The sequence below is a fragment of the Engystomops pustulosus genome, chromosome 6, assembly GCF_040894005.1.
Source record: "Engystomops pustulosus chromosome 6, aEngPut4.maternal, whole genome shotgun sequence".
Lineage (NCBI taxonomy): Eukaryota > Metazoa > Chordata > Amphibia > Anura > Leptodactylidae > Engystomops > Engystomops pustulosus.
Window position 1 is genome coordinate 107,524,082 of NC_092416.1, and position 15,477 is coordinate 107,539,558.

The 15,477-nt window shown below is 41.0% G+C and overlaps 1 protein-coding gene and 1 long non-coding RNA gene across 7 annotated transcripts in view; one reads left to right on the plus strand and one right to left on the minus strand.

The window, feature by feature from the left end:
* The window catches only part of SULF2 (sulfatase 2), a 696,319-nt gene that overhangs the window by 171,609 nt on the left and 509,233 nt on the right, over window positions 1–15,477 (plus strand). The gene's annotated exons all lie outside the window — the stretch shown is intronic.
* On the minus strand, window positions 1,202–7,612 carry LOC140065821 (uncharacterized). Its single transcript, XR_011848068.1, has 5 exons — window positions 7,300–7,612; window positions 6,868–6,896; window positions 1,597–1,631; window positions 1,414–1,507; window positions 1,202–1,290 (listed from the first exon to the last, which is right to left on the minus strand). It is a non-coding gene; the product is annotated as an uncharacterized lncRNA (long non-coding RNA).

Below are 15,477 nucleotides of genomic sequence, written 5' to 3' on the forward strand. Positions count from 1 at the left end.
GAACCAACACAAATAAATTCAAATGTGGACAATGTAGCGGTTTTGTCTCCGGCAGTTCTAACACAGGATCAATTGTTAGTATTCTCTAAAAGCATGAACTTTGTACCAACAGAATCATTTAATCTATTGAATAGATGGACTTCAACAATTGTGTGCAGTTATTAACGGTAAAACGTCATTTTTTCAATGCAGATGATCAAACTCATGATGATGGGTGTCATGTAAGAAAAGAAAAATGTATATAACAGTTTAAATTTTGAAGAGCAATGTAAACTGTTAATGTTACAAGATTTAGAAAGAGGAAGCAGAGATATTGAAGGGGTTGACATTTTCTCACATTTCTCTCTGGCTAATCCAAGCTACTATCCCTTAAAATCTCTCATTCCAATAATGGACGAGTTCCAAAACCTAGTGGAAACTGAATTGAAAATATTATTCAACCAATAACAAGAGAGAAATGAGAGCAAATGCAACCTCACTCCACCCCAAAACAAAGCAATAGAGGGTCTAAAAAATAATCAGAATGTGGTGGTCCGCCAAGAGGACAAGGGGGGGATGATAAAGGTTTTGGATTCCGGTTTATATAAAAAAAAAGGCTTATTGCCTACTAGATGACACACGAACATATAGAAAATTAAGCCGTAATCCAACCTCAGATTTCAAAATAGCTTTTGAAAAATTAATACAAGATGCACAATCTTTAGGGCCCCTGAATGATAAACTGGCTAAATATCTGGTTAATCCCCACCTCATAACTCCCATATTTCATGGGCTACCAAAGCTTCACAAAAATATGTTTCCCCCACCCTTACGTCCTATCATAGCAGGAATAGGATCTCTAGGAGAGAGATTGAGTGATTGGGTGGATGTACACCTACAGCCTCTGGTCCAAAGAGTGCGAGGCCATCTCAGAGACAGTTCTACTGTCCTAAACAATTTTGATAATTTTGAATGGCAGCCTGAGTGTAAGTGTGCCACATGTGATGTTGTATCCCTATCAGTGGCGTAACTAGGAATCAGTGGGCCCCATAGCAAACTTTTGGCTGCCCCCCCCCCACCTCGCCGATGACCACGGCACCTTTTCCCATTCCCTGCCCATTTTGAACATATATAAGGGTTTTTATATTGTAAGTATACAGAGTAACTAACACAGGAATAACACATAAGGCATTTATAGTTTAACATATTTTATCACTTAGGTCATAATCATAACTTACCTGAAACCCAAAGCACCGTGTTATCACTTCTTGCTTGATATAAATTTTAACTTTAAAAGGCAGCAGGAAGCACCTAAGCACAAAAATGATAGCGGTTAATCTTGCATTAAGCTATATAACTATTTGTAATTATAGAATGGTATAAAATTTATTAAAAATTTGTGTCTTATCTTATATGTAATTCGTCAAAACTTACTTGGACAGGAAGTATCATATTCAACTAGTTTGCATCTTCTGAAAAGATATGTTGTTTTTTTCAAACATATTAACTATATGAAAAACTCGCCAACCTGAAAAAAATATATAAATAATCCAAATTCTGTTCATGTTTCTCCAATCAGCATTGATTATAAAATAAATTTCAAGTTTTCTAACTTACATTAACAAAACCAGAACTTTCAACGGATGATCAACCTAGGGAAATCAACAAAAATAAAATTTATTAGAGGTTTTACTTTAACTGTATTCATTGTTAAAGGAGTAGGCAAGCAAATCACAAGTTCTGCTTGTTCACTCCATAACCATAAAGTTTCTGACAGATTTACCAAGCTGTCTGAAAGTCAGAATATTTCTAGTTGTCCATTGCAACCAATCAAGGCTCCCCTTTAAAATATACATGAGCACTGGTAAAATGTAAGCTGAGCTGTGATTGGTTAACATGGGCAACTAGAAAGATTCTGACTTTCAGACAGCTTGATAAATCTGCCCCAAAGTGTCATCACAGTAAAAAAAAAAAAAAAAAAAAGAGACTTAGACTTCTTTCTACTCTATATCGCCACAATGGAGCAGCAAGAGCCTGAAGTCTTTGTGACATACTGTCACTATTGTACCAGACCTAAGGGCAGGATATACAGTGTAACCTTTACAGAAGACCAATTCTTTAAGTCCACCCCACAATACAGACCATAATTCTTGTTCACTTTTTTTTTTAATTTTTAGCATGTTTTTCATATATTGCAATATATAACCTGTAAGAAGACCAACCCTGGAAGATCAGTTTTCAATGTAATTTTGGCCTGTCATCTGAGAAAAACAGTTGTGCTAAACCCCTATATCAGTGGTCCTCAACCTTTGTAATGCTGTGACCCCGCAATACAATTACTCATGTTGCGGTGACCCCAAACCATGCGATTTGCAGTAAAAACACAATAAAATCGTGGCTCCGAAGGCTTTAGACCCCTGTGTTTTGCTCGTTCGACCCCTGCTGGGGTCACGACCCACAGGTTGAGAACCACTGCCCTATATGATCAGCACCCCCCTTTGGGCTATCATCTGAACAAGGTTTCACTGCTTATATTCATTCCTGGCATAGTACAAAAATTGACAATAAGTGTCACTTAAAACAAAGCATGCATGGAACTGTTTTAGTAAAACTTTTTGTTAGTTGAACAGAAAACTTTTAAAATGTTAGTAGTTAAACAACTTTCCAACTCCCCATAACTTTACACTTACACAGAAGAGAATTTCTTAGAACACACGCCTGCGCGCCTTGACTTCAGCAAAGGTGTCCACAATGCTGTCTATGTCTAGTTTCCTAGCTCTCTCATTTTCTATGCTCAGAACCGCAAGCCCGGAAAGCCTTTGTTCTGACATGGTGCTCCGCAAGTAGTTTTTTATTAATTTAAGCTTAGAAAAAGATCTTTCAGCAGCAGCTACTGTCACAGGTAGTGTTAAGAAAAGTAGCAAGGCTACACACACGTCCGGTAGTGTAGAAGAAAGGGCACTATTGTCTACCAGAAGGAGGTGAGCCAGATCACTGATAGAGGATGACTTCTGAATGTCTTCCTCTAATGCAGACCGAAAATTCAGCAGTTGAGCAGGAAAACTGGATGATAAATCTTCCTGGTAGATTTCTTGGAGTTTTGATGCAGCTTGGAAAAGAACATCATCAGACGCAGATGAAAGCATTGCAGGCTGAATAATATTAAAACGACCAAGAACCTTGTCCATTCCCATAAATCTGTTTAGAAGCTGAGATGTTACTATATCTAAACATGGTAAAAAAACTGTAACTTGAAAATGTTTTTCTGAATCATTTAACCTCTCATCAACTGCCCATTTGTCAAAACGACGCTTGACTTTTGGGATTCGTTTCTTTTCAAACTGCGATGAAATGCCCCACTGCTGTGCAAGCGAAACTGCAATTTGTTTTGCTTCCTCAAACTGATTCCTGTATTGCCCAAGACTGTCAGCAATGTTCTTAATCAATCTTGAGGCTTCAGACAAATCAGTGTTTTTTGCTTGCAAGACTTTAGAAACAGTATTAACTTTTTCCAAAATTGTTGTCTGCAGAACAATTGAAAATATGAATTGAAAAGACTCTATTTTTTTTTTAACGATGCAGCCTCCTCTCTTTCTTTTGTTTTTGAAGAGGTAAGGACAATCTTTGATAGTGCTTGCAATACATTAACAAAACTAAAACGTAAAGCAAGCAAGGATTCATAGCGTGAGGCCCAACGTGTAGGGCACAATTCTTCAATGTCAAGGTGGATTTAGTTGAGAATGAACAAAGAGTTTCCCATCGTTTTATAAATTCTGTACTACATCAAAAAAACCTGCAACTTCCTTGACATTGGCCATTGCATCTTGTAGAACTAAGTTAAGATTGTGTGCTGCACAGTGTACATAAAGAGCATTTGGTTCTTTTTCTGCAATCCTCGCTTGCACTCCAGAGTATATGCCACTCATGGTTGCAGCTCCATCGTACCCTTGGCCACGACACTTATTTAATTTCAAGCCTTTGCTCTCTATACCGGCGTTAATATCCTTCTCTATTCCTGCAGCACTCTGATCTTTTACAGCATAAAAACCTAAAAATACTTCATGTATTTTCACGCTGGTTGCTCTTCCATTCTCTGCTCTGTCAACAGACACGTACCGGAAAACCTGGCTCAACTGATCAACCTTTGATATGTCCTGTGTAGTATCCATTATAATAGAGTAAAACTGTGCCTGTTGAATGTCTGAGACTATTTCTTTTTGGACTTGTCCCGCAAGAATTTGGATGATCTCGTTCTGGATTTTTGGGCTCAGATATTTTATGGATCTTTGGGGCATTTCAATTAGTTCATGAAGAACTGGATCATAATCTGCTAAAAGTTGTATTATGGAGAGGAAGTTTCCATTATTAATTTCCCCCAAATTTTCTCGATGACCACGAAATGGAAGATTGGCCATTGCCATAGTTAATGTCACATTAACAATCCTTTGTAGGGCTTGCCTCCAAAAGTTCTTCTCTCTCCTCATTTGCTTTTCAGTTTCCTCATCTATTGTGCCCTTCTTCCTCCATTGGTCATATACGACACAGGAATCAACATGAGCATTTGAGCTTTCATGAGATTGTATTTTTGTGGTTAAGCTCTTCCATTTATTGATGCCTTTTGCCCAAGCTGGTTCAAAACCCTGCTTTTTGCGATCCCCAAACAGCCAGCATGGCTCACAGTACACAGTATTCAGCTTGGGAGAATAACCCAACCATGTGACAGGAAGTTTAAGGCCAGTTTGTGTGATTCGATCATAATATTTTTCTGAAAAGCATCTTTTATCTTTGTCATTGTCTCTAGGGAACGGGCCAGGGGGTCTGCATGGGCCCTGGGAAATAATGAATCTTTTAACGTTTGGGTCAGCAATTGTTACAGGATAATTAGCCCTATCGGTGACATACTCAGAAGCAGTAGCACTTTCTAATATGCTGCTGGTAGATGTGCTCGCAGTTTGACTGGTAGCAGTGGAATTGATTGGCTCATTTGAGGTGGGAGTAATTGCTTGTATTTGGCTCATATCTCTACCACACTCATCCTCAATACTTTCTTCACTACTAGTCTGGGCACACCCCTCCACCTCGGTTGTTGTAACATTTGGAAGTGGAAAATTTTCTGCACTTGCCTCCTCTACATCTGCTATAAATGCACTATGCTTTCACCCACAGGTTTAGGGGCGGCAAAAAAGCTACTTATTTTCTGCATTTTTTGACTCTTCAAGTTCTCTTCCTTTCTTTTTTTACGCTTTTGAGCGCCACTGAGATGGTGATAAGTTGACATAGTGAAGAGATATGTGTGCCCTGTCAGCAAAACAGAGTTCCAGATATATATTGGTCTTTAATATATGTGATTCTTTACAATCTAAGACTGCGCAGTTCAATTTTAAAGAGTCTTTTACTGTTTAACAGATCAACTGTTTTGATGTGGGATTATATATGTTTTAGGCTGAGTTGTAGATGCAAACAATGTATTTAACCACAATAAAGTAGTATCTGCATGTACAAACCAGTTTTCAGACCGATGTGAACATTACATGGTGCAGCTAAACATAGGACGTCCATTATTTAAAGGAAATCTACGATCAGGATCATGGATTATAAACCAAATACACTTACTTACTGGTGTCCCCTTTATCGAGATCTGCTCTTCTTTTAACTTCCTATGCCATAGATTAAGAAAATATGCTTTAAAATATGCAAATGAGCCTGAGCGGCTCCAGGCTACATTAAAGGAAATCTACCACCAGGATAAAGATATGTAAACCAACTACACTGACATACTGGTTAGTGCCCCCTCTGATAGGTTCTGCTTTTATTTTAGCTTCTTAGGACCTTGTTTTTACAACAAAAAGGTTTCACAAATTATACAAATGAGCCTCTGGGACTCCAGACTCTATAGCTGTCAATGGAGCTTGGAGCCCCAAAGGCTCATCTGCATAATTTTTAAAACTTCTTTTTATTTAAAACAAAGGCATACGAAGCTACAAGAAGAGCGGATCCTGCCAGAGGGGGCGCATACCAGTATGTCAATGTGCTTGGTTTACAATCCTTCATCCTGGTGGTAGATGTCCTTTAACTTCTATGGAGCGTGGAGCCCCTCAGGCTCATTTAGAAGCCTTCAAAGGCATAAAAAGCTTGTAAGTGTACTTGGTTTATAATCCATAATCCTGATGGTAGATACTTTAAATATTAATCTTCTATCCCAAGATCATGCTAATAAATACTGAAGTGGCTAGATCAACCCCACTTTTTACAACGTAGTGCGATATTTCCAAACAGGCAGCCCTCAACTTAAGAACACCTGACTTATAAATGAGTTCTCTGGCCACTGTGACCTCTGGTGAAGCTCTCTGGCAATTTACTTGAACTTTAGCCCCAGACTGCAATCATAGGTTGTAAGGTGTCTGTAATGAAGCATTATTTTTAATCCTTATTCCCATCTCAACCATGAATTTTTCAAATCCTATTGTTATAGGAAACTAAAGTTACACTAAATATACCAGTTCTGACTTGTATACAAATTCAACGTAAAGGTGTTTTCCCATGATTGAAAGTTAGGCTCTATTAGTGCTGAGACCCCTGCAGATCGCGAAAACGAAGGTGCTCACGATCTCCATAGCGATTGATCAAGCAGAACGGTCATGCGTGGCCGTCTGCTCCGTTAATCTGACAGAGCAAGGAGGGATCCGACGGACCCCTCGTTTTCGAGATCTGTGGGGGTCTCAGCACGGAGACCCCCAATGTTTAGCAAGTTAGGCCCTATCCCGTGGATAGGGCCTTTCTTTCCTTCATGGGAGAACCCCTTTAAAAACCTAAAGATTAGAGCTTCTATGTAACCTGGGGACTGACTATAAATGCAATCAGCACAACATCCAAAGATATAACTTTTACCTGTATTTGATTCCTACAGTATATTCAAACTGTAAAAGAAATATAGAAAGTACAAAGCTGTCAATAAAACTACCAGTTTTAACTACTTATTTCATGAACAACACCAAACCATTATCAGGAACACCTGCACATTGCACACATGGTGGGGTAGTCCCTGCATTGGCTGGGTGGTCTTTGGGCTGCTCACTACCAGCACTGGTTGAGGACAAATACATAGGGGCAGATTTATCAAGCTGCCTGAAAGTCAGAATATCTCTAGTTGCCCATGGTAACAAATCACAGCTCCCCTTTAAAATATTCATGAGCACTAGTAAAATGAAAGCTGAGTTGTGATTGGTTGCCATGAGCAACTACAAATATTCTGACTTTCAGACAGCTTGATAAATCTGCCCCATAGTGTTAATACATAGTTTTAAAGTAAGCCATACTCACTTTTGTCCAGATCCTTCTATCTCTATAGATTGTAGGATACGTAGCTTTACTCTTCTCCTTTTCTCTTCAAGTTTTGATCACTGTTTGGCCTTCACACTTCACGTAATGCTCTTCACAATAAAATCTAGGAAAGTAGAAAAAAAGAAAATGGCTCTGAGCAAATGGGTGTTTAATATTCATAGTCTACCATAAGGATAACTCATTTTTAAAAATCAGCATAGAATAGACAGATGCGCTTTAAGCTGATGACTAAGAGTAATTCTTTCCATATGCATATGCAGTGACTATTTGGCCAGGTCAACGTACGGGCCTGTTTCCACTGGTTGATAGTGTACATGAACTCTTTCACATCAGAACAGAGTCCATGTGCTCCATCTAACGCATGCTCATCTCCCTATGGCTACATAGGAGTCTATGCAATATAGTGAACAATAGTCCTGAAACATGGGGCTCCTGTGTGCCAAAAAGCAAAGGGGTTACTAATGTTCATTGGTCGATATTTGAAAGTAAACTAATGAACTCTAAAAGCTTAACACAGATTATTGAAGAGTAACAGTATTCATATACTGGCGGTCCCCTACTTAAGGACACCCGACTTACAGACAACCCCTAGTTACAGACGGACCCCTCTGCCCTCTGTGACCTCTGGTGAAGCTCTCTGGATGTTACTATAGTCCCAGACTGCAATGATCAGCTGTACGGTGTCTGTAATGAAGCTTTATTGATAATCTTTGGTCCCATTACAGCAAAAAATTTTGAAACTCCACTGGGGCAAAAAAATAATTTTGTCTGGAGTGACAATTGTAAAATATACAGTTCCGACTTACATACAAATTCAACTAAAGTACAAACCCAAGGAACCTATCTTGTACGTAACCCGGGGACTGCCCGTATACTTCTTTTTATTAACCTTTTTTATAAAATGCTTTTCAGATCTGTAAATGCTGTATACTTTGCCTTATTAAGTGGAGTACTTTAGTTATGTGGATAGTTTGTTTTAATAAAATGGTTGACAAGGGTGCATCGGGGAGGTTTTATTTTAATAAAAAATATTTCCTAAAAAATGTTGTTTTTTTAAACTCAAAACTTGCCTTAGTAATGGTCCTGGACTGGGGCCTTGTGTTAGCTGGTAAAGGCTGATATTAACCCCCTTATCATTACCCAGGTACCCACTGCCAACAGAGGTGCTGTAAAGAGCTGGATACAATCCAGTACCTGACCGTCTACAGATGATCCGGTACTAAGGCGGTTGCAGGCTGGTATTGGGCTCTGCCCAAAAACAGTGGGTGCTCAAATTCAAATAATATCAGGGTGCTGCAGCTGTATTGTATCTAGCTGGTTATAGAAAATGAGTCTCCATACCCTTTTTGTAAAACAAGTTTTAAAAAAAAATGACGTGGGGTTCCCCCTCATTTTCATAACCAGCCAGATACAATACAGCAGCAGCACCCTGACATTACTGGGGTGTGAGTGCCCATTGATATAGGGCCATCACAGCCCAATAATACCAGCCTGCAGCCGCCCCAGCACCTGACCATCTATAGATGGTCAAGTTCTGGATTGTACCCAGCTCTTCCTGGCACCCCTGGTGGCGGTGGGTACCAGGGTAATGATTAGGGGGTTACTGTTAAGCCTTTTTTACCGGCTAACACTAGGCCCCGCTCCTAGTAATGGGCGCCGTCTATTAGACAGCACCATTACTAAGGCAAGTTTTGAGTAGAAAAAAAAACACACGAAGAAATATATTTTATTAAAATAAAAACTCCCCAACAACCCCTTGTTAACCATTTTATTAAAAAACATAATCCAGGTCATTGATGTAGTCCACCGAATCAGGCGAAGTATGAAACAGCATACCCAGATCTGAAAAATAGAAATAAAGAAAAGGCATCAAATAATTATATATATATATATGTGTATATATATATATATATATATATATACGTATATATATATGTATATATATAAGGTTTCCATATATAGGAAGTGGTTTATAACATGGGTGGAGCATAGAAAATTTAAACAGCACAGGATTCCAGCACTTTCACAGAGGACGCTTGTAGTATTTCAAGTTCTTTATTCCATCAAAAAAGGTCACAGCAGATGCAGCATATAGACACAAACAGATCAACGCGTTTCGTCCGGTTAGGACTTAGTCATGATCCCGCGGGATCATGACTTAGTCCTAACCGGACGAAACGCGTTGATCTGTTTGTGTCTATATGCTGCATCTGCTGTGACCTTTTTTGATGGAATAAAGAACTTGAAATACTACAAGCGTCCTCTGTGAAAGTGCTGGAATCCTGTGCTGTTTAAATTTTCTATGTTCGTGTGGGCTTACACGTATACCCGTGCACCTGGAGGACTGCAAGGAAGGGCGAATTGGTGAGCTGGCTTTTCTGTTTGTTATATTCTAATATGGGTGGAGCATAAGTATACAAAAAGTGTTATAATATATATAAAAACAGTGATTGAATATCATCCAATGCATACATAACAGTATATAGAGCAGTGAATATTTACAGTGTACATAGTCCAAGTGTTTACAATCCAAGGTGTACAGGTGAAGTGACTGACATACACTCACATTGCGATCCTGTTCATAAAAATAGCGTTCTCCTTTTCCTTCTGCGCATGTACAGGTGACACTCACAGGGATTCACCAATCGGCATTAAATAAGCGATTACGCCCATCTAGTATACCCCACCTACTTATTCGCATCCATGGTAGCCTAGTCGCGCGTGGTATCTTGGCTATCCGCGTCACTTCCGGTCCGTCATAGGGTCTCACACGTGAGGCCTGACGTCACAGACACGTGACATATTTTCGGACATGCGCAGAGTCATACCTGGTGTGCGGGCGCCATTTTGCTTTTGGGTAGGTAACGGGGTAGTATTCCTAACTAAAAGAGGTAAGTCTACCAGGCGAAGACATTGGTGAAGTCCCCGAATAGTCTCCAAGGCTTCTACTCCGTCTATTTACACCTTTGGGACAGCCTCTATGTATATTAATCTAAAGGCTGATACATGTGAGTCCCCGGTGCTCACCCTTATCGGCAGTATAGGAGAATCTTTTGTTGAAAAATATAAATAAAAATTCTGTTCAAAGCAATCGATGATTAAAGCATAAACTACAGAACAGGATCGCTTCAGTGTTCCACAATTTCAGTTGTATTTTTCTTTCTGAAATAGAGTAAAAACATGTCAATAGTGTGATCATACAATTTTACATCAACTATAAAAGTTTATTAATGCACATCCCTTACACAGAGGGTTCGTAGTTACAAATCCAGTGGAGACAAAAGAGGGGAAAGTCAACTCAATGTCTAACTCCCGACAAAGAAAAATCCACATTTAAACCTTTCGGTTTCAAAGTGTCTAATTTATAAATCCACTCTAGTTCTCTACGTTTTAAGATCGCCTGTCTGTCACCTCCCCGTCTCAGTGGTGGTATATGGTCCAATAAACAAAATCTTAGTTGTCCCTCAGTATGTTTTGCTTCAAGGAAATGTCTTGAAACAGGTAAGTCCTTCCTTTTGCTACGTATTGTATATCTATGATGGTTTATTCTGGTCTTAAAATCCCACGTTGTTTCACCTACATATAGGAGTTTGCATGGACACATCAAAACATAAATAACAAACCTACTATCGCATTTCAAAAAATGATTTATCTGATAGGATTTATTCGTGACTGGATGTATGAAATTCTCTCCCTTAATCATTAATGTACAGTTAATACAGGATCTGCCTGTACGTCAGATTTTTTGTCTAAATTAAACAACATAGGAGATATTGATTGGGGGAGAGTTACACTTGTCTCGTTTGACGTCACTTCATTATATACCTCGATTTCCCATGAGCAGGGGATCAGGGCTGTGACCAAGAAACTGGAAACTTCTGAATACTCAGAGAAATGCCGGATGTTGATAATTGCTCTGTTATCTTTGGTATTACATAATAATTATTTTTTATTCGGCCCCCACATATGCAAATATTTATATGTCTTTTCTAGAGGAGGATTTCGTCTATGTGTCCCACCACTTTGGCCTAGTTGCCCGGTGGTGGAGATACATAGACGATGTCTTCCTCTTATGGCTGGGTACGGATGTGGAATTACAATCGTTCTTTGAATATTTAAACACGATTGACAGAGATGTGAAATTTACGATGGTTAAATCGAGAACGAATATACAGTTCTTGGACGTGTCTGTTATGATTGACAATATGACATTGAAGACTGATTTGTTTACAAAACCGACTGACAGAAATCAATTATTAAGATATGAGAGTCATCACCCAAGACCCATGGTTAATTCACTTCCGTTCAGCCAGCTACTAAGAGTTAAAAGAATAGTAAGCTGTGAGGAACAGTTGGACACTCAATTAGATAAAATGACCAGTAAATTTAAGGAAAGAGGATACCCTATGACTACCATTATGAAGAATAGAATTAAAGTGAAAGAACTAGATAGGGAATCCTTAATACATAAAAAGACAGTTCCCCCAAGAAATATAAAAAGAATACCGTTTATCTCAACGTATACAAATGAAAGTCCAGATGTGGCCAGGATTGTTCGCAAACACTGGCATATACTGGAAAGTTGTGACCCTGAGATTGAAGAATTCAGGAACCCCCCTTTATTGTCTTATAAAAGATCTAAAAATCTCAAGGACTACCTAGTCAAGGCTGATGTTGGACCCTTGAGAAAAACGAGACAAGCCACACTAACTGGCAGATTACGCAAAGGCAGCTATCCTTGCCTCTCCTGTATTAACTGTACATTAATGATTAAGGGAGAGAATTTCATACATCCAGTCACGAATAAATCCTATCAGATAAATCATTTTTTGAAATGCGATAGTAGGTTTGTTATTTATGTTTTGATGTGTCCATGCAAACTCCTATATGTAGGTGAAACAACGTGGGATTTTAAGACCAGAATAAACCATCATAGATATACAATACGTAGCAAAAGGAAGGACTTACCTGTTTCAAGACATTTCCTTGAAGCAAAACATACTGAGGGACAACTAAGATTTTGTTTATTGGACCATATACCACCACTGAGACGGGGAGGTGACAGACAGGCGATCTTAAAACGTAGAGAACTAGAGTGGATTTATAAATTAGACACTTTGAAACCGAAAGGTTTAAATGTGGATTTTTCTTTGTCGGGAGTTAGACATTGAGTTGACTTTCCCCTCTTTTGTCTCCACTGGATTTGTAACTACGAACCCTCTGTGTAAGGGATGTGCATTAGTAAACTTTTATAGTTGATGTAAAATTGTATGATCACACTATTGACATGTTTTTACTCTATTTCAGAAAGAAAAATACAACTGAAATTGTGGAACACTGAAGCGATCCTGTTCTGTAGTTTATGCTTTAATCATCGATTGCTTTGAACAGAATTTTTATTTATATTTTTCAACAAAAGATTCTCCTATACTGCCGATAAGGGTGAGCACCGGGGACTCACATGTATCAGCCTTTAGATTAATATACATAGAGGCTGTCCCAAAGGTGTAAATAGACGGAGTAGAAGCCTTGGAGACTATTCGGGGACTTCACCAATGTCTTCGCCTGGTAGACTTACCTCTTTTAGTTAGGAATACTACCCCGTTACCTACCCAAAAGCAAAATGGTGCTCGCACACCAGGTATGACTCTGCGCATGTCCGAAAATATGTCACGTGTCTGTGACATCAGGCCTCACGTGTGAGACCCTATGACGGACCGGAAGTGACGCGGATAGCCAAGATACCACGCGCGACTAGGCTACCATGGATGCGAATAAGTAGGTGGGGTATACTAGATGGGCGTAATCGCTTATTTAATGCTGATTGGTGAATCCCTGTGAGCGTCACCTGTACATGCGCAGAAGGAAAAGGAGAACGCTATTTTTATGAACAGGATCGCAATGTGAGTGTATGTCAGTCACTTCACCTGTACACCTTGGATTGTAAACACTTGGACTATGTACACTGTAAATATTCACTGCTCTATATACTGTTATGTATGCATTGGATACTTATGCTCCACCCATGTTATAAACCACTTCCTATATATGGAAACCTTATGCACCCTGATAATTGCTTGAGAAAGGCTTCGGACGAGGCCGAAACGTAGCAACTTGGGAATAAAAACCACTTGATTTATCCCCACAACATTGGAGTGCCGCCTATTTTTCTATTTTATATGGACTGTGGGACCTAGCCGGCCCGTTTGAGCGTGCACCCAACCATATTTGTTAAGCAGTGCCGCTGTGAACTCTCTTTTTTTATATATATATATATATATATATATATATATATATATATATATACGTATATATATATATATATATATATTGTGAGACACTGAAGGGGTTAACTGTGGATGGGCGGTATGTTTCCCCTAGGTTTTGCTTCTATGCAAGGCCTTAGTGCTGAGGTGGGTTTGTCCAGCACCTTGGACACAGGTGATGGGAACAGCCTAATTAGCCTGGATAAAATGACTCAGCAGAGTTGAGTGGGTTGTCTCTCTGTGGAAGGAGGCTGAGAGGACACAGCTCTGACCTGTGTGTCTGGAGCAGCCACGTGATCTTTGTTTAGTGTGAGTTAGTGGACTATTTGTATAGTTAGCACCCTGACGGGTAGGTTTTCTTTTGTTTGTTTATTCAAATACCTGAATGTAAAGGCTGGTTTAATTTTGCTGCAATAAACGCAGGCGAGACCTGTTTGGACTGTACCCTGGTGTCACTGTCTTGAACTGCATCACAGCACCCCGCTACCATGGTCTCTACTGGGCCAAATCCCCACATATGGTGCTTCGGATTGCGGGCAGTTCAAAAAGACACACACCTGAAAGGCTCGCTACATCCTGCAACATTGCATGGCCTGGGTGAAAGCAGCAGGCAAAGTGCAGGATAAAGCCAAGATGGAGGACTTTATTAAATACCTTCAAGAGGAGGCCAGAGCTAATCGGCAGCAGCAGCAGGCCATGCTCCAGCAGCAGGAGGAGAGGTCCCGCCAGCAGCAGGAAGAATCCCAGGCTAATCGGCAGCAGCAGCAGGCCATGCTCCAGCAGCAGGAGGAGAGGTCCCGCCAGCAGCAGGAGGAGGCCAGAGCTAATCGGCAGCAGCAGCAGGAAGAGTCCCTGGCTAATCGGCAGCTGCAGCAAGCCATGCTCCAGCAGCAGGAGGAGAGGTCCCGACAGCAGCAAGCCATGTTCCAGCAGCAGGAGGAGAGGTCCCGACAGCAGCAAGCCATGCTCCAGCAACAGCAGGAGGAGTCCCGAGCCATGTTCCAGCTGATGATGGAGAAGTTTTCTGGCATTATGGCAGCACCGCAAGCGTCGGCTACTGAGGGGTCCCATACTGGTCTACAAGGGTACCCGGTTGTCCAGCATTCCGCACGGGCTGCAGTACAAAAGGCTTTACAAAAAATGGCGGCGACCGACGACGTGGAGGCGTATCTCACAGTGTTCGAGCGAGTAGCTGAGCGAGAGGAGTTACCGGCTGAGCAGTGGGCAGATGTCCTGGCACCGTTCCTGACCGGCGAGTCGCAGAAGGCTTACTACGACCTGAGTGAAACGGAGGCCCGTGAGTACCCCCAGCTAAAGGCGGAGATTCTGGCTCGTCTTGGGGTCACCGTTCAAGTTCGTTCCAGCCGGGTCCACCAGTGGGCTTACTCAGAAAAATTACCCCCACGCTCCCAAATGCATGACCTGATCCATCTTGTCCGGAAGTGGCTACAACCAGAGGACTGCACCCCTGCACAGATGGTAGAGAGAGTGGTCCTCGACAAATTCACCCGTTCTCTGCCCTCTCGGCTCCAGCGGTGGGTTGGACAGGCCGGTCCCACAAAAGCTGAGGAGCTTGTGTCCCTAGTAGAGAGGTATCGGGCTACGGAGGACCTGCTACTTACCTCTCCGACATGAAGCAGTGCCAGTGACAGGGTCACCAAACCAGCTGGTAAGACTGCTACTGCGGAAAAGGGGAGACATGTCAGGTTGGGAGGGGGTTCATTGGGGGGCGTGGAAACCCAGAAACCCAGTGAGGCTCGTGACAGAGGTCATGGCCGCATCCAGTGCTGGCGGTGCCATGAAATGGGCCATATTGCTGCCAACTGTCCACTGTCAGTGGAGCCAATGGACTGCAACCAGACCCGGCGAGTGTCACTGTTTGCCCGGCCAG